This window comes from Micromys minutus (genome assembly GCF_963924665.1).
Source record: "Micromys minutus genome assembly, chromosome: 16".
Lineage (NCBI taxonomy): Eukaryota > Metazoa > Chordata > Mammalia > Rodentia > Muridae > Micromys > Micromys minutus.
The window spans coordinates 16605273-16623688 of record NC_137985.1 but is presented as its reverse complement, the minus strand read 5'-3'; the positions used below and the strand labels follow the sequence as shown (position 1 = coordinate 16623688).

At 43.6% G+C, this 18416-nt stretch overlaps 1 protein-coding gene across 2 annotated transcripts in view; it reads left to right on the top strand.

The window, feature by feature from the left end:
* Positions 1-12431: 12431 nt before the first annotated feature.
* The window catches only part of LOC308430744 (uncharacterized protein), a 25237-nt gene continuing 19252 nt past the window's right edge, over positions 12432-18416 (top strand). The window contains exons 1-2 of one of the 2 annotated variants that reach the window (XM_080930023.1): positions 12432-12491; positions 12710-12809. The gene's annotated coding sequence lies outside the window, so the exon portion shown is untranslated. The remainder of the gene's footprint in view (positions 12492-12709; positions 12810-18416) is intronic. The other variant, XM_080930022.1, reaches the window with a different exon arrangement.

The window sequence follows — 18416 nt, the reverse complement described above, 5'->3', positions numbered from 1 at the left end:
GGATATACTTATAGTCCTACCAGATGGTATCACCTCATCGCAGAGCATCCAGGTGTCTGTCTCCATTCAAATTATGCGTTACATAGATAACCTCCTGCTGCAGAGAGTGGAGGAAGATCAAGCCAGAAGCTTTGGTGTCAGTGTCTGCAGGAGTAAACTAATTTGGGTGGGAAATGAACCCTGTGAAAATCCAAGGAATGGAAACTACTGTTGAATTTGGAGAAAATATTTTGTAATCAAGGCAGACAGAAAATACTACCTAAATTCAGACAGAAGATATTTGTAGCTCCCATTCTACAGGATGAAAAGCAAATCATTGGTCTAACTAGTTTTTGGCAACACCATTCCTCGTCTAGGATAGTTTGAACCACCTATAAGAAGTAGCTAGAAACAAATTTCAGTTTGCATGGGACCTAAGCCTGAGCAACCAGTTGACTGGGCGAAACAGACAATATTTGGCCTCAGAGTCCTGGTTGGCCACAATAGACTCCACTGAATTACAGGTAACAGCTAATGGGATATGTGGCAACTGGAGTTTGTGGCAGAGATAAGGAGAACAGAGGGTGCTTCAGGCTTTTGGAATAGCAATCTGTCCTCTGCCAGTGAAGCAAAAACCCCTTTAGAGAAACACTAGCCTTTTCTGGGCTTTGACTGAAATTAACTGCCTATTATGAAATACTGGTGAGATGCTATAGTCCAGTTACACTGACACATCTCAAACCCACCCCTTATAAAACATGGCATGCACAGGAGCCTAGTGTCATCAAGTGGACGAGGCATGAGCAAGACAGAGCAAGACTCCGAGTGGAGTCTTGGCTACATGAAGAAATCAGGATCGTGCTCCCCGCAGAATATGACTGTTCCCTCACTTTGGATGTTACAACAGAGTCTCCAATTAATTTGGGGAAAGTCTTTTGATCAACTGTCTCTACAGCCTTTGGCACGAGCAGCCAATGATGCAGAGTTACATGCTGTTGACAAAGCTATTCAGACTGACCCAGGACAACGCCGTGTGTACATAAAACTGGTCTGGGGCAAATGAAGTAGCCATTTGGATGGTCTGATAGTAAAAACGTAAATGGATCACAAATGGCAAAGAAGTGGGGGGGGAGCCCGTAAAGGAGGATATTTGGTCTCGGTCAGTCAGTAACTCTGTACTTCACGGTGATGCTCACAGTGTGTTTACTTGTCTCCATAAAACAAGCTCACCAGAGAAAGAATCCTGACTCTTTCACTGAGTGTGTAAGCTCCGACTTATAAGCACTTCTCACAAATGTCGACATTTTGGAAAGTATGGTGCTCACAGGTGGGCACAGGACTATAGGACACTTACTACTCTGGACATCATGAAGCAGAATATTCTCAAAGGTGTCCCTTACCAGCAGATGCAGGAGCAGGATATTCCACATCATTGGAAAGATCATATTCATCAGAGAAAATCACCAGGGCAGATCTGGCAGATCAGTAATGTGGGAGCACAGACCTGATCTCAAGATTGTTAGTCTATCTGTGTGGCAGTAGATCCTAATATCTGGATAGTTGGTTGCATGCCTACATGCCCACGCTACCCAAATGAATATTAATATGGACTCTTTAAACAAAGTTATGACACTCCCATACGAACCTAGAATGATAATAAAAGCCACTTCAAATTTGCATTTAATGTAGCAATGTACTAAGATGCACAGTATAAAATGAATTTTTTTATGTTCTCCATTATCTGTAAGATGGTGGAAAAAATAAATGGGATGCTATATTAGGATTCTCTAGAGAAATAGAACTTATAGATCTATCATCTAACTATCACCTATCTAATATATATGGAGTTTATTACGTATACTTTTATTATTTATTAGATTTATTAGAATGGTTTGTAGGTTGTGGTCCAGATAGTCCAACAATCTATGGCTGTCCACTCATTGAAGATCCAGGAATCCAGTAGATTAAAGGCATGTGCCACCAGGCCTGGCTGAATCCTGGACTTTAGGCCTGTTGTGCCTGTGTCTCAGTATGTTGCTGAAGGCTTCTTGATTGATACCAATTCAACATTCTTCCTCTGGGAACTATGCTCATCTTTGTGCTGACCTGATGGTACCACCCCTGTCAGGCCGGTGACCTGATGGTACCACCCCTGTCAGGCTGGTGGTTTACTAGAGGAAGACAACGAAGTTATTTTCCCAAGCCAGCAAGGACATCACTGATCCTTTGATTCATTTTGACATGTGATTCCCTAGAGCAACTCAAATGGATGAAAGGGCCTTTACCTTCATCAAATACAAAAGGCAACCATCGAGATTGCCCAGTGGGTAAAGGTACTTGCCACCAAACATGAGAACTGAGTTTGAACCCAGGAACCCATGAACTCATGTGGTAAAAAGCAAAAATCCACTCCAACAAATTGTCCCAACATCCACAAGGATGCTATGCCACAGGCTCACCTGTGCTCTCCCTCATAAAAATAAATGCATGTAGTTTTTAAAACAGCTGAAGGGACTAGAGAGGTACTCAGCAATTCAAAGCGCTTACTTCACTTGCAAAGAACCTGGGCCTGGTTATTAGTACCCACATAATGACTTATGAACAACTGTAATACGAGGGGTGTATGATACCCTCTTCTGACCTCTGTAGATTCCTACAATCATATGGTGCATTAATGCACACCCAGGAATGCACATAGACACATAAAAACAAGTTAAGTTGGGCATAGTGGCACATACCTTTAGTCCCAACACTTAGGAGGCAGAGGCAGGAAGATCTTTGTGAATTCAAGACCAGCCTGGTCTAGCAAGTGAGTAGCAGGACAACCAGGGCAACACAGAGAATCCTTATCTTGAAAAACAAGCCAATCACAACAAAACCAAATTTAATCAGTTCGAATTTGGTGTTCATGATAGTTATTGTCCTAGGAAACCACTACAGGGGCCAGTGAAATGGCCCCGCTGGTAAAAGGGTGCTTGCCACAAAATCTGGTAATATGAGTTCAGTCCCTGGGGCCTACATAAAAAAAGAAGAAAACTGACTCCGGAAAGTTGTTCTCTGACCTCCACACTCAGGCCCCAGTGGGCCTACACACCTCCTCCCTCCACCCCCCTCAAGTAAATGTGTAAGTGTAATTTAAATTAAAACCAAAACCTGGGGCTAGAGCAATGGTTCAGTAGTTAGGAGGGCGAGTATTCCAGCAGAAGACGGAGTTCAGTTCCCAGCACCTATGTGAGGAGGCTCACAGCCACCCGTACCTCCTGCTCTAAGAGAAATCTGATTCCCTCATGTGACTCTGTGAGCACCTTACTAATATGCACACATATACAGAATGACAAAATAAGTCTTTTTTTTTTTTTTTTTTTGACATCTGAAGTGCCACAGAGATGGACTGTGCTGTGTCACATCATCTCTTAATGCTAACCCACTAGACACCTGCAGACTTAGCCATTATTAAAAGTTAATCAGTACTGTTTTTGGAATATCTATATGACTCTAAGAATATAATGTAATTCTACTGGCAATACCATTTCTGCACAAGCAGCATCTAGCTTTTGAATGGTGTCTGCTTTGTTTTAACATATCTTCTGATCATACACTACTAGTGAGATGTGAGATGTATGAGCAGTACAAAGGGCTATAATAGTACACACACACACACACACACACACACACACAGTATATATATAATACCCTTATTACATATAGTGTAAGGACCCTTATTGTAAAGACCTCACCTTTTTGTGTCAGGCACACGTTTCCTCATCCTTGCACCTGCTCTGACTAGCTGCATCTTTGCTGGCATTCAGGGCTTACCACTGGGTTGCAAAACGAAATTTCAGCTAGAGCTTCACCACTAATGTAATGAACAACACTATCTTAGCCGTAGCTGCTGTTAAGAATTAACAAAGCCATTGGTGCTGTTGCTGCTGCTGCTGCTGCTCCTCCTCCTTGGGGCGTGGGGGGTGGAGTGGGGTGGGGGAAGACAACAAATGGCTGTACGGGGGTGGGGGGGGGCTGGAAGACCCAGGGGGTCCCAGGATTAGTCCAGTGGCTTCCTTGGAGGATTCTGATTCAGCTTCCTTAGGGGGTTTTAGGCGCTTTGGTGGTGGTAGAGGCTGTGGGAGCCACAACAAAAGGCCATGGAAGAAGGAAACTGCTTTTTGCCTGCTTGTATTCACTCACTCTTGCTAGTCCTGTGACCGAGACAGTTCTTAACCAGTATGAGAGTCAATTTTGATGGGATTCCAGCAGATTGAAGATCAGCAGCTACCCAGGCATCCTTGAGGACTCCAGTGCTGAAGTGGGACAGCTGAAATATCTGGCCTTGTGGACTGATCAATCACCGGATTCTTGGCCTTTATAGCATAACACATTGTTGGAGTACCTGAATTGGATTCTGTAAGCCAACGTAATATTTTAGTATTTTGTAACGGGGTTGAATGAGAAACTCACTTATGAATGAGAAAGTCCTATATTTGAAAACTTGGTCCCTGTTGGTGATGCTGTTTGGGGACCTTAGGAAGTGTGGCCTTGGTGGAGGACGTATGTCATTGGAAGCGGGATTTAAAAGTTTAAAGATTTGAGCCATTTTCGATTAGTTTTGTGCTTGTGGTTCAGTATGTGAATTCTCAACATTCTGTTCCTGCTACCATGCCTGCTTCCTGCTGCAATGCTGGCCCTGCCGCTACTGATTACACTATAGCTCTGTGGAACTATAAGCCCAAATATATTCTTTCATACCTTGATCATGGTGTTTTATTATAGCAACAAAAAATCTGTCTGTCATCTTTCTGTCCTGTCTGTCTGTCCACCTACCTACCTACCTGTCTGTCTGTCTGTCTGTCTGTCTGTCTGTCTATCCCTATACCTTTATAACTTGTACTCCTTTAGGGAGAACCTTAATATACCCTGGGACTGAAGAACAAATGCAGAGACTTCTGTATGCTAGGTAAGCCCCTCACACTTTCAGCTGTTCATGTCAAGAAAAGGCTTATTTCTGTGAATATGGTGGGTATATACACAGAGTACCAAGACAGTGTAGGGTTTTCTGGAGCTGGAGTTACACCTGGTTGTGGTTTCATCAGATGTGATTTCTGGATCTCAAACTTGTATCCTCTGGAAGAAGAACAAGTACTCTTAATGAAGCCATCGCTCCAGCCCGGCCCTTCCTTAAAGCAAAGCAAAGCAAAGCTGTACAAACAACAGCCAGCCTTTTGGGAGAACGCTTCACTATGTATCCTGCCTAGCTTGGAACTTTCTGTGTAGACCAGGCTGACTTCAGACTCACAGATATCCCACTATCTCTGCCTCCCGAGTGCTAGAACTAAAGACATGCACATCACACCTGGCTTTAAAAACCTTTAATTTTTCCTTTTAGTTATCTGTGTGGATAGGTGAATACTGAATTACGGTGGTGCTCTAGTGGAGGTCAGAAGGCAACTTCATAGGGTCATATCTACCTTTACTTGGGTGGAACTGAACTCTCTCTGTAGATCAGGCTGACCTCAAATTCACAGAGAACTGCTTGCCTTTGCCTCTGCTGGGATTAAAGGTGTGTGCCCCCAGTTTTTGAAGTTAGGGGGTCTTACTTTGTCTTCTTAGGGAGTTTGAGGCCACCTTGGCTATGTAATAAGACCTTGTCTCAAACAAGTAGAAAAAAACCCTACAGTTAGCAATTATAGTTTGAAAGAAAAATGTTGGGCTGGAGAGAGGGCTCAGTGGTTAAGAACACTGACTGCTCTTCCAGAGGTCGTGAGTTCAAATCCCAGCAACCACAACCAACCATTTTTGATGGGATCTGACGCCCTCTTCTTGTGTGTCTGAAAACAGCTACAGTGTGCTCACATACATACAATGAATAAATACACCTTTAAAAGATTTTTTAAAAGAGAGATATCTCCCATAAACCCGGTGGTTTGAACACGTGGCCTCCAGCTGATGACTCTGTTTGGAAGGTCGTGGGGACATGAAGCTTTGATCGAGGAAAGATGTCACTGGGGGTGGGCTTTGGAAGTTTAAAGCCCCATTCCACTTCTAGTTTACTCTCTTGCTTACAGCTTGTGGCTGAGTTGTGATCTCCCAGTTTCCTGCTTCAGCTGCCATGTTTGCCTTCTGCCTTGATTTTGTTCTATGGTGAATTTTTATCCCATGGGAAACATAAGCCCAAAGAAACTCTTTCTTTTTGCAAGTTATTTTTGGTCTTTATCACCACAACAAGAAAAGGCTACCAATCAACAGCCTTTATATACATATATATTTTTATATGTTTATTATTTTATTATGTGTATGAGTGTCTTGTCTGAGCAATTTCATCTTTCCTGGTGCTTGTGGAGAGTGCTCTGGGACTGGAGTTAGACACAGCTGTGACCTGTCATGTAGGTGCTGGAAATCAAACCTGGGTCCTCTGGAGGAGCAGCCCATGCTTTAAATTCTTGCATATATATGAATATCAAATATGTCACATATTACATAACACTAAATATATAATATACTATACAATATTAAGTATATATTTTATAACAAGTATTATATAGTAATATGTAATATTAAACATATTGTATAAGTATATAATATTAAATAAATACTTAACAAAATTTATTTATGTGTATGGGTGTTTCATTTGCATTTAAGTCTGTGTACCATGTGTGTGCTGGATACCTGTGGAGGTCAGAAGAGAATTTTGGCTTCTTTGAATCTGCAGTTATAATAATTGAGAGCCATCATGTGGGTGTATTGGGAATTGAAGCCAGGTCCTCTGGAAGAGCAGCCTGTGCTCTTAAACTGCCAAGCAATCTCTCCATTGGCCCTCCTATATATATATTTTTTGTTACATTTATTTATTTTGAGTTTGCACGTATGTGGGCATGGATGTGCCATGGTATGTATATGTGCATGTTAGAAGAAAACTTGTGGGAGTTGGGTTTCTCATTCTATCATTGGGCTCTGGGAATTAAACTCAGATTATCAACCTTCAAGGCAAGTGCCCATACCCACTGAGTTACCTTGCCTGCCCCACGGACATTTATTGTAAGCATCACCTTTAGTTTTTATTTTTCCATAAATAAGTTAAAAATGTAGGAGGCTTGGACAATTTGAGAACAAAATAGCAAAGGAGCTAATCAGCATCTGTCAGACCTTCCCACCTTTGGGGTGTTTAGCCAAGGCTTGCGCTGAGCTCTTGACTGTCTTGCTTCCCATTCCCAGGTTCTGGGATTCTAGGCATGTGTCATCATGTCTAGCTTGCCTTAGCATCGTATCTACATTCTATTTATTTTCTGTGTGGGCTGGGGCACACATGTGAAGGTCTGAGGATCGAGCTCAGGTTCATCAGGCTTGGTGACAGGCACCTTTACTCACTGGGCCATCTTGATAGCCCTTGCTCTTTATTTCTGTATTTGTAGAGCCCAGGGACACCACATAGTTGACAAGGAAAAGCTGCAAAACATCCAGCTGCCTGCTTGTCTCAACACTACCAGCTTGTCTGGTTTCATACTGTCTCTGGTTTATAATACAAAGGGACTGGGCTCTGAGATGGCTCAGCGGGTAAAAGTGCTTGCCACCAAACCTAATGATATCAGTTCAATCCTTGGGATCCACATGATGGAACAAGAGCACCAAGTCTCCTGCAGGCTGTTCTCTGACTTCCTCACATACACCAAGGCATGTGTATGCATATACACAAATAAATGTGATTAAAAAAATTAAAACCAAATGTGTATATCAATTCAAGAGGGTTTCAAACCCGTACAGCTCTGGCCTGCAATTTTATTTTCCATATGACCAACCCAAGAATGTAATCCCCTTACAGTAAAATCCACACCTTGCATGTTCTATGGATTGCTTTTATGAAAAACAAAATAAATACCGAACATATTTCTCTTTTCTTCCGAACTTACTGTTGCTTACACGAGACTCCTGTCTCTGCAGAAAAACCTGGTAGTTGGAGAAGCTCAGCTCAGTGGGGAAACACTTGCCTTATATTTAACCTCAACACTGAGAAAATGAATAAAATGTAAAGAAAACTTAAACCTTCCAAGGTGGCACATTTGTACCACTTAGTATATGTGGAATTCAAAGGATAACTTTGTGGAGCCTGTTCTCTATTCAGCCTTTCTGGGGATCAGACTCAGGTAATAAGGCCAGCACAGGAAGCATTCTTACTAAGTGAGCCATCTTGATGGGCTTTCCACCTTCCTTCCCTCTTTCCTTTCTCATGTGTCCCTGCCCTGCCTGCTCCCTTTTCCCATCAAGGAATGAAAAGACTGTCACGGTGTCACACACCTGTAATTCCAGTATTTGGGAAGTGAAGCCAGAGGATCAGGAGTTTAAGGCCATCCTTAATTACACAGTAAGCTGGAGGTCAGCCTGGGTTACATGAGTTTCAGATTTATGTCGATTGAACCTTCCTGTAGCATGCTGGGGGAGGGGAGGTGGTGTCTTGAAGCATAGCAGGTAAAGAACTTTCACAATTCAGCACTTGACCACAATCTATTGCAGAATAAGCTTCTTTGATGGTTGAGAGATGTGCTATAAGATGTGCTAATTTATGCTATAAGGACAAGTCATCAGGAGTTGGTTTAATACTGTGTCTGTGTAGAAGAGTAATAGCAGTTCTCCTAGAGGCCCATGACCTGTCTACCCTTGGCATTGACAATGGTAGCAGGTATGACTCAAGAGTCATCAAAAGATGGAGGTGGCCTTAGATCTAACCAGAACGTGGCTGGTTACTCCCTTAACTTCATCCCAGTACTGCACCCGTGGGATATCTTGCTGGGATTGTCATTATAGCTCTCAGCGTTCATAGCTGGATACGGCTGGTGATTCCTTTTCTCCTTTGGCAGCATGCATAATACCTTCCAGTATTACAATAGTGGGCCAGTAGGCATGAAGGTCAGTACCAGTTTGGTTTTCCCATGTATGTGGTGTCTTCAGCCATGGGTTCTTACTGTGAAGTTCTGGAAGGTATGGCGTGAAATGGTAATAGATTTCATGTTATCCTACTCAGAAGGGTTAAGGTCAAAAGAATCACAACAAATGCTGATGTATATATGGGGCAAGGGGAACACCGGTGGGAATCTGAACCGGCATAGCTACTATGCAAATTAGTGTGGAGGGCTCTACATCCTACTAGAGATGCTTGCTTATGCACTGAGGCTCTGGTCACAACAGCCAGGAAACGGAACCAGTCTAGATAAACAGATAATGAAAAGAGGACACATTTATTTACACAGTAGATTATTATTCGGCTGTTAACAAAATGAGCTTCTCAGTAAATGGACAGAGCTGGCAATAATCATTCTGAGTGAGGTAGCACAAACTAAGGAAGACAAATATCACATTTTCTTTAGTTTGTAGAAGCTAGGTTAGAATTTTTAGACATGAGTATTTTATCTGCAATACCCACAGAAATCAAGCAAGTAGAGGGCTGTAGAGGTGGGAGAGGATACGATGCAGTGATATGAAGGGGGATGGAGAACGGAACAGGAAGGGTTAAGTAGGGTGGACATGGAGGGCGAAGTAGAAAAGGGAATACAAAGACCTTTTAGGGCTGGAGAGATGGCTCAGCGGTTAAGAGCACTGACTGCTCTTCCAGGGGTCCTGAGTTCAAATCCCAGCAACCACATGGTGACTCACAACCATCTGAAGGGGATCTGATGCCGTCTTCTGGTGTGTCTGAAGACAGCGACAGACAACCTTCATACTAGTCATAGGCTAACAGATAGAAAGTCTAGTGCCAGGCATGCACTATGCCATTGTTATCAATCTCACACATACTTATAAGTAACCATCAGTCTATGCAGCTGCGAATGTTGACAGCTACAATACAGGACCGGCCTGCCACGGGCCCCCAACTGGTCAAGATGCCAAGGAGAAAAGACTTTGGAGTGCTTAGCTTTAAACAAGACACCTATATACACCCCTCCTTCCAAGGCTCAAGGATCATCTCAGAAGAGGGTGCAGAAAGTCTGTAAGAGCCAGAGACAAGTGGCAACTCCTCTTTTGGAGTTACTGGGACTAATGAGGTCTCATAGACCCCCCAAACTGTTTATACATTGTTTTTATGATTTATTTGCTTATTATTTTATGCGGATTATGCTGCACGTATGGCTACATAAAAGCGTCAGTTTCCTTGGAACTGGAGTTATAGACAGTTGTCAGCTGGGTCCTCTGGAAGAGCAGCAAGTGCTCCTAACCTCTAAGCCAGCTCTCTAGCTCCTGTTTACATAATCTCTCTTTTTAAAAATATTTTTCAAGATTTATTTTTTATTTATGTATATTAGTACACTGTAGCTGTCTTCAGACACACCAGAAGAGGACATAGGACGCTCTTACAGATGGTTGTGAGCCACCTTAGGGTCACTGGAAATTGAACTCAGGACCTCTGAAAGAGCAGTCAGTGCTCTTAACCGCTGAGCCATCTCTCTAGCCCGTTTGTATATTCTTAATGTATAGGTACCATATGATCCAGCAAGCCCATTACTAGGTGTATATTCAGGTGAAATTAAAACCCATGCATAACAAAAAATAAATATGAATTACCATAGTGCTATTATTCTTTTGTTAAAGCTTTCTGTTGTTTGGTTTAGTTTGGTTTCTCGAGACAGGGTCTCCCTGTGTAGCCCTGGATGTTCGGCAACTTGTTCTGTAGAGTAGGCTAGCCTCGAACTTACCGAAAAGATTTTTTTAAATTTATGTGTATGTGTGTTATTTGTGTGGGTAGCTGCAGATGCCAGAAGAGGGTATCGGACCCCCTGGAGCTGCAGTTAATAGTGGTTGTTAGCTGCCTGACATGGGTGCTTGCATGCAAACTCATGTCCTAAGGAAGAGCTGCAAATCCTCTGAACTACTGAAGTATCTCTAGCCCCTTGCATGTGTTTTCTAGTCAGCAGAGTAATAGGGTTTCAGTGGGCGGTTTCATTCATACCTTGTTTTGGTTGACTTGATATTTACTTCTGCAGTTCCCACCTCCACAAAATGTATCCTCCTCTTCTTCCCAATTTAATGCCTTCTTTCTAATTATTCTAAATTATTATGGTGGATGTATGGGTGTTTTTCCTGCAGGTATGTCTGGGCATTACATGCCTGTCTCATGTCCATGGAGGACAAAAGAGGTATCAGGTAGATCTGGAACAGGAGTTACACACATTTGTGGACTGCCATATGGGTAATGGGATTTGAACCAGGGTCCTTTGGAAAAGTAACAAGGGTTCTTAACCACTGAGCAATCTCTCCAGACCAACTCCTCTATTTCTTTAAAACATCTTTTGTTCCCCCATCCACGGTCCCCTTTCTAGGTTCAGGACTTATCCTTACAGTCAGTCACGGTCATATACACACATACACATTATAAGTCAGGAAATAGGAAACTATGAAATAGTAGTTTATATTCCTGTCTGGCCTTGAACTCACAGAGGTCCTGTGTTTGCCTCTTGGGAGCTGGATTAAAGGTGCATATATCCATGCTTGACCTAGTTTTACTATGAATTAGTCCCAAAATAGAAATTACCCAAGTTATTAAACTGCCTCTAAAAAGTAAGTCGTTTGGGCCAAAAAGCTGGCTCAGTGGGTTAAAGATGCTGACTTGTATCCTGAAACCCACAGTAGGAGAACTGACTCCTGAAAGTTGCCCCCCTGACAACTTTGCCACGTATGTGCCTGCTTCTTCTGTTAAACACATGCACACACACACCCACTATCACCAAAAGTCAGAAAAAAAAATGTTAGGAACTAAGCATTTTGGATACAGGCTTTCATGTATCCCAGGCGGGCTGGCCCTGAATTTACTATGTAGCCAAGGCTGGCCTTGAACCTCATCTACATCTCCCAAGCACGCGTGTACCATGTAGGATACTGGAGATGGATCCCAGGGCTTCGTGCTGCTAGGCAGGGGCTCTCCCAACTGAGCCCCGGGTGGTGATGGTGGAGTCGTATTTTTATCCTAAACACATGGCGGAATCAACGACTGAGGTGATAGCAGTGTCCAGAGACACACAAAGGCAGGTCGACATAAAGGTGCCTGAGACAGCGGTAACTGAATGGACCAAACGGATCATTTTTCCTGGCTTGGCAGATTGTACAACATGGCTAAGGGCACCGCGAGCGTGAGGGAGAGGCGGGAGGGAAAAGCTTTTGTCAGCAGCATCTCCACCGGGGCGTCCCCACCCCCATCCTCGCCCCACCGGTCCGCCATCAACCAAGGCGCACCCCGGCCTGGTCCCGCCTCTCGCCCCGCCCCCGCCCTGCTCCCCACTTCAAGGTCTCGCTTCTGACCTCGACCTCTCGGCTCTTTTCTAGTCTCAACTCCCCTTATGAGCCCACCCGAAAAAGGGTGCGACTGCGGGGACGCGGGAACAAGCAAGTTTTTCTCTCCAGCCTGAAGAGCTCCAACGTGGCCGAGAACTCCCGGCCGGAAATGGAAGTGACGTCACGAGCAGGGCCCCCCCTTTTCTCCGAGCGCTGAGACCTCGGCGTTTGTCCGAGGGCTCTCCACGCAGCTCGGTGAGGATTCGGTGAGGAGATGCGGGGGCGGCCCGGGGAGGGCGAGGACTCGGTGGGCCTCTGCGGGGAGACAAGCTGTGCGGCGGGGTCCCGCGGCTTCCCGGGCTCCGCAGCCTTTCCAGGTGCCGCGGCCCGAGTGCGCATCACGACTCAGCCCTGAGCTGTTTGCATCCACCTTTCTTCTAAAGCCCGTGTAAAGTAACCTTCGTGGACTCGTTTTCCTCCCCAGAACGAATAGTCTTTCCGCCATTGGCATCACATCGAGACGCTGCATTTTCTATTCTTGGACCGGGCGATTCTGTGTGCTGCAGCCGAGCTTTGGCTGAAAGGTGGGTGAGGACAGCCTTTTCCTCTTGTTTTTCTTTTTGTGTGTGTGTGAGTGGAAAGGATTGCTTTATCCGATTATTTCGCTTTCGTGGGACATGTTTACCTGAGACACATTGCATTCTGGATTTTTTTTTTTTAAAGGCAACTTCGTTGTCGACTTTTGCAGGGTGCATTTATCTGTTTGTAAATATAAACGTACAAAGACCCGGGTCTTTGTGTGGAAGAAAAGTATGGAGACTAAGTTACTCTTTATTTGATGCTGGGGGTGCAACTCAGAGCCTCATGATGCTAAGCACTCTCCCGCTGAGCTACACCCTAGCCCAAATAGTTAGCTATTGTCTGAGTGTTGTAGGCCGGTGCCTCCTTGCAGACTTAAAAAATGGAGGCTTTGTTAGGTTAGTACTGATTGAACTGTTTGGTTTTTCCAAGGAAAAGTAAAATAGAGTTTATGTTGAACTGCTTGAGAATAAGTTGAGAATTTCAGGCATGATACTTTCACATAATGGTGTAATACATTTTCTAAAATAAATGAAGATACTGACCCAGTAAGACCTTCATACTGATCTTTCAGCCAAGATAATTAAAAACAATAATGTTATCTAATGTCTTCTTTGTGTGAAATCAGACTACTTCATTATTATAAGTTAGGTTTTGGGGTGTTTTGGCATCTAAGATCTTCTCAAAGTTTTTTTTTCCCTAATAGTGAGGATTTAATCTAGGGCTTTGTGCATGTTTGGTAAGCTCACTACCTCTGAGTTATAAACCCAGACCTCTTTAAGGCATTTTGTTGTTTGATATTTTAAATTGTTAATTTAAAAAAATTAGATGTTTATGTATTGGGGGTGGGTTTACACCCTTGAGTGCAGTGCCCTGGGGTAACACAAAAGGCCTTTGGATCCCTAGAGCTGGAGTACGGGAGGTTGTGTTGTGAGCCACCTGGTGTGGTGCTGGGAACCAGATCTCTGGTTCAGCAAGAGCAGTTTGTACTTTTAACCGGTAAGTCTTCAATCCTCCCTTTAAGGTTCTTACATTGAAATTTTCAGATGTCGTTTTAGGATCTTTGAACCTAGGGTGGGTCCTGTTGTTTATTATAGTAACTTGTTAAGGAAGTGTGTGTTTCCCCCATTTCTATCTTTTGATGGTTTGTTTCTGTTGGCATTTTTCTCCATTTTTGATTTTTCTTTCCTCTGTAGACTAACTGGTGCCTGGGTTACTGAGTAAAGTGGTATAGCTCTTGCTTAGAATGTGTGAGGCCTCTGGTCTCATCTTCAGCACAACAGTGAAGGGGAGGTAGTGTGAAAAAAATACAGCTTAAGCCTGACTTACTGTACTGGATAAATATATTAGAAATTGATCAGGGCTTTGGAAGTTAATACACTCTACTTTGGAAGTTTATTACACTCTTGTTACATGTGAGTACACGAAAGTAAGGTGTGTGTGTGTGTGTGTGTGTGTGTGAGAGAGAGAGAGAGAGAGAGAGAGAGAGAGAGAGCGTGTATATCTTGGGGTGTGTGTCAGGAGTCCATTCTTTGCTTTCAGCATGTAGGTCCCAGGAATTGAACTTAGGGAACTTTAGGTGTTTAGGCTTGGTGGCAATGCCTTTACATACTCAGCCATTTCTCAGGGGCTGGGCCTGGGGTGGCTAATCCTGCTTTCTTTTCCTCTTCTTTTGTCCTCCTCCTCTTTCTCCTCCTCTTCTTTGTCCTCCCCCTGGCTCCCAGCACAGATGTTCCATGTACCTTCTTATTTGACAGTGTTGATTATATAAAATAATCGGCGTATTATGCCATTTTAATAATTGGCATGATGTATTTTGACCATACTTAGATGTGAGTTCTGAGTTGATGGAATGGCAGGGCACAGGAATAACCACCGTGAAAGAGAAGGGCGTCGGAGGTGGGGGAGCATGGTAAGCGGTGGCAAGAGTTAACCCCAGGGTTGACAGTCATCTCACTCATTTTCTCGGGTGGCTCACAAACTCTTACGCCAGCAAATGGGTACTGGAGACAGAGGCAGGAGTGTCCTTGCAAGCTTGAGGCCCCTCAGGACTACATAGCAAGACATAAATAAGCAAGGCGGCTCAGTGTCTGAGAGCACCGGCTGCTCTTGCAGAGGACTTGACTTTGGTTTCTAACATCCACATGGCAGCTCACAACCATTTGTAACTCCAGTTCCAGGGAATCCAGTGCCCTCTTGTGGTTTCCATGGGCAGCAGGCATACAAGTGGTGCACAGACAGACAGGACATGCTGGTGAAATACTCAAAATAACTAACAAAACAAGACAGGATAGAAAATTCACCTGTGTTAGTTATTAATCGTAGGGGATGTTTGTGTTCCTAAATAGGCAAAACCTCTTGGAGTGTTTTTAGACTGCTTTGGGTTTCCTAATCCAAACTGGGACTCAATTTCCCTGGGGGAATGTTCTAGTTCTGCTTACAGGAGGAACCAGTCCAGTGTGACTACTTACAGCTACCAAACGAGTTGGAGCCACTCCAGGGGTAAATGACCAGAAGACTCACCTGCCCGTGTGGCGTATCTGAAAACATCTGGGATACTTTGGCTTGACGATGTTCATGTTCTGTATTTACCTTTAAGTAAATTAAAAGTTGATGGTATCAGATGAATCGAAAAAAAAAAAAAGAAAGAAAGAAAGAAGAGAAAAGAAAAAGGGCAGAAAACCAGGCATACCTATAATCCCAGTATTGGGGGGGGGCAGAAGGAACTTGAGTTCGAGGCCAACCTGAGCTACATATTGAGTTCTAGGTAAGCCTGTGCTACAGGAGACCTTGTCTCAGAATATCCAACCACACCCCCTTCCACCGAAAGAGGAATTATCATACAGTTGATAAGGTTTTACATATACTGCTGGTGACAGAGTTTAGTGACGATATAATTTGAACTGTTGGTAGAATCTGCTAAATTTTCAAATGTGCATATTAAAAGTCCTCAACTATTTAAAATTCTGTTCAGTTAGAAACTACTGTGGGAGCTGGAGATACGGTTTAGTTGGCAGAGTACTTGCCTAGAATGTAGGATACCCTGGGTTCCATCTCTAGTTCTGCATAAACTTGACTATGATATGTATTTCTGTAATCCTGGACTCAGTAGGTGGAGGCAGGAGAGTCATCCTACCAAATTGTAGGGACAGATCCATAGTACATTCCACACACAGATGAATTTCTTTGACATCTCCATTTTCTACCCTTGGGCTCTGAATACTAAACCAGTGCCACTCACTGAACAGTAAGCAACTCCTGTCTCTACACAAGGATGCCTACCCCAGTCAGATCTGGATTCTGACTTTATTAGAAAACACTTGTTTAAAAAAAATAAAGAGAGGGCTGGAGACATGGCTCAGCGGTTAAGAGCACTGATTGCTCTTCCAGAGGTCCTGAGTTCAACTCCCAGAAACCACATGGTGGCTCACAACCATCTAATGGGATCTGATGGCCTCTTCTGGTGTGTCTGAAGATAGCTACAGTTCTCATATAAAATAAATCTTTAAAAAATAAAGGTAAAATATAAAGAGAGGCCAGGCAGTGGTGGTGCACACCTTTGATTCTGGCACTTGGTATGCAAAAGCAGGCAGATCTCTGAGTTCAAGGTCCATCTGGCCTTCAGCTCGAGTTCCAGGACAGGTAGGGTTATATAGAAACCCCGTTTCGGGGTGGCGAGGGGGGAGAGGGATGAATAAAAAAAGAATGGGAGAACATGTGCATCCTTATTAATTAGTGCCTAATAAGTTTAACATTTATTTAAAATGTCACATGACTGAGTATGTTACTAGACACCTGTAACTAGCACTTGAGAGGTGAGGGCGGTAGAACTTAGGTCCAAGACCGATTTGAGCTATGTAGCAAGTAGCAGAGATGGAAGGGGAAAGAGCTAGTGTACAGCATGTGTTGAAGAAGAACTTGAGGCGAACTGCAACAGTCCACAGTGTGGTTGATGAGCTCTTTTATAGGTATTTGACATTTGTAAAAGTAATTAATCAAGTCTCTATTCTAAGACCATACAAAGGAAGTTGTAAGTCTTCCCCAAATCAAGGAGGAACAGTGCCCAGTAGACATGATGTCACCATCACAGGCCGTATCCACCAGTCCTCACAGTCACACACGTTCTGGGTGAATAGCATTGTTATCCAGAGATTAAATTAGAGTTAGGACGGTAGCTCTGGCCTGTAATCCTTGCTACTGGGAAGTCAGGGGAAGCAAACTCAAAGCCACTAAGGGTTATAAAGTGAATTCAAGGACAGCCTGATCAGTGGTGTAGTGAGTCCTTGTTTCAACAGAAGTAAAAAAGAGGGCTGGCTGTCTCAGTGGGAGGCTTCAGTACCGGAAAGGATTCTGGGGGCTGAATTCAAGCCGAATCTCACAGAGGTAGGATTTTGAGTGTAAGGTCAACATGGGTTATATAAGGAGACTTTCAAAAGGAATTTTAAAAATTATTAAACAAATGGAAAGGAGATTGGATGTTTGCACAGTTATTACAGTCCAGTGGGAAATGACTGTAGGTCCTCTCATGTAGCTTAGGCTAGCCTCAAACTGCAGCCCAAGCTGGCCTTCAATTCCATATCCTCTTGCCTCAGTTTCCCAGTTGTTAGGACTACAGATGTATGGTACTACCCCTAGCTTTTTACCTTCCTTTCCCTCCCTCTGAGGTTGACTTTCCAGCAAAACAGTTAATGTTTCCATATTTTCCCTCAGCAAGAACACTGTTCTGGGTTATATACCTGACAGAACACACTTCATCCTCAGAGTGACTTCCATTCTCTCTCTCTCTCCCTCTCTCTCTCTCTTCTCTCTCTCTCTCTCTCTCTCAAGATTTATTTATTTTATGTGAGTGCACTGTAGCTCTTTTTAGACACACCAGAAGAGGGCATCAGATCCCATATAGATAGTTGTGAGCCACCATGTGGTTGCTGGGAATTGAACTTAGGACCTCTGGAAGAGCACTCAGTGCTCTTAACCACTGAGCCATCTCTCCAGACCCTCTCTTTCTCCTTTTAATAGATTTTTAAGTGTGTGTTTATATCTGTCTGTCTGTCTCCAAAGGCCAAAGGAGTTGGATCTCCATGTGGTTGAAAGTCTAGGCAGTTGTGAGCTGTCAGCATGGGTGCTGGGAATTGTGGTTCTGTGCAGGTGCATCCTTCACCATGGGTCCGCCTCTGCAGCCCCTTTCCTTTGTTGTTTTTTGAGTTTCCACTTTCATGCATCATGAAAGTACATAAGACTCCAAACTCTTTGCTCAGAATATATTACTGTATCCTACTTTCTCTTTGTATTTGGAAACAATCGCTGTAGCCAGTACGTTAGTGTCCTTTTGCTTTTTGATCAGGTGTTTGGTTCTAGACAGAGTTCAAATGACTGGGTGACAGTCTCATTTCTAGTGTGTCCCGAGGAATGCTGTCCCTGGAGTCAAAAATCTAGGTTCCTGGAATTCTTTGTGTGGAGTCAGTTTCACATGTATTCTGTTCCCACTCAGGTTGTATGGAGGGGACCGCGCCATATAAAGTTGTGATTCCGCCTTCCATAGGCTCTGTGTTAGAGCAAAGTGTTACGTTGTTCTGATACGTATTATGTGGGTAGTTGTTGCATCTTTTTTGAGA